Source organism: Seriola lalandi, unplaced genomic scaffold (genome assembly GCF_002814215.2).
Source record: "Seriola lalandi dorsalis isolate HSWRI2012SDOR001 ecotype SW California unplaced genomic scaffold, Sedor1 jcf7180001964203, whole genome shotgun sequence".
Classification (NCBI taxonomy): domain Eukaryota; kingdom Metazoa; phylum Chordata; class Actinopteri; order Carangiformes; family Carangidae; genus Seriola; species Seriola lalandi.
In genome coordinates, this window is record NW_019434871.1 from 1 (window position 1) to 1511 (window position 1511).

Here is a 1511-nt window from a genome sequence, read left to right on the forward strand (position 1 = left end):
ACTTCTCCTGGGGGGCGAAGATCATGAAAGTGCAGTTCATGTTGTCTGGGTACTTCTTGGGGAAGTTCGGTGTTGTGATAACGCCCTGTGGATCCGTGAAGTTTCTGGAACATTTTGGACCTATGAGGGGAGAAGAGACTGATGAGTTTTTAAAGTGTCAAGACGTGTTTGTACAGAGGTGTGAGCTATCAGGGGTTAGAGAGCGGTACAGCTCGTTTTATTACCTCACTCTTCATGTCGGTACAAAAGGATTCATTTTTTTTAATGGTTCAAAACAGGACTTTTCAACATAACGCCACCTGGGGATTGTTACTCCTGGATCCTGCGATCCTGTCACGGCGCTCCAGGGTGCGAACACCAAACAGAGGAATACACGCGTGTCCCCTTTTCATTCATAGAAACTGATGAGTGATCAAAGGCAACGTGCCATTTTGGCGGCAACTGAAGTGGATCCAAGAGGGAAGACCAAATACAAGCGTGGGACGTCCAAGGTTGGACAATTTTGCAACACTTTTCCTATTCTCGGAAAAGTCACTCTAGGGTATTTGTGCACTTTAACGGATCATTCCACTTTATTATAACTTGCATCTTAATTCAAAACTTTTTAAACAAAAACGCATGCAAATACACAAAACGCAAACTTAAGAAAACATCATCAATTTGACAAGTGCTGCAAATACTTGCAACACAATGTATGTGTTTCCTGGGGACGCATTAAACAACAAGTGTGTCCCAACCAGGTTCATCGAGAGAGAGAGAAAAGCCTTTCCTTTGCAGCATGTGTGTTTGTGTGTGTTTGATGATGTTTTCTGAATTTGCAGTGCTTTCCTAATGGCTGTAAATTGTAGAAGGGGATTGTGGCTCCTGGCATGATTCCACCAGCTGCTGAAAACATTGCATCATACCTTCGTGTGACTACCTGCAGACCACAGACCACTACACACCTGGCTTGAAGAGTTCGTAGACAACAGAGAATCCCGCCTCCTGTACCTCATCGTCAGAGATAAACTTGATGAGGACCTGGTTGCCGCTGGTCATTATCGGGGAAGGTGCAACCTCCCCACAATACCTTCCAAACAAGGGCGAAAGTTCATCGCCGCCGTCGTAAACCTCCACATAGTCGTGCCTGTAGGAGCGGAGGAGATATACGAGTTTAGGTCTGTGTGGTTGCAAAGGACGTATGCATATATGTAAGTGTGTTGAACATGAGAAAACATGCTTCCTTGCGGCTGTCGCCAAGTGCTTTTATTACAAAGATTACAGTGTAGACCTGCTCTACATGACAAGTGCCTTGAGATAACTTCAGTTGGCACCATATAATTAAAAACTGAATGGACTTGACATTGCCCAGACCGCAGATCCCAAAGGTAAGCAGGCAACCTTTATGACCTGTGATCCAGTAGTGAACAGGAGAACTTCATTTGACCGATGTTTTTTGACTTGTGGCCTTCAGCGGGGTCATCAGAGAACACATCACAGGGGACATTTAAATAACGTAGGTATGGAACAAA

At 44.7% G+C, this 1511-nt stretch overlaps 1 long non-coding RNA gene across 1 annotated transcript; it reads right to left on the bottom strand.

Moving 5' to 3' along the window:
* Window positions 1-23: 23 nt before the first annotated feature.
* LOC147820355 (uncharacterized) lies at window positions 24-1474 on the bottom strand. The gene is made up of 2 exons (XR_015436690.1): window positions 945-1474; window positions 24-120 (listed from the first exon to the last, which is right to left on the bottom strand). It is a non-coding gene; the product is annotated as an uncharacterized LOC147820355 (long non-coding RNA).
* Between the last annotated feature and the right edge of the window lie 37 nt (window positions 1475-1511).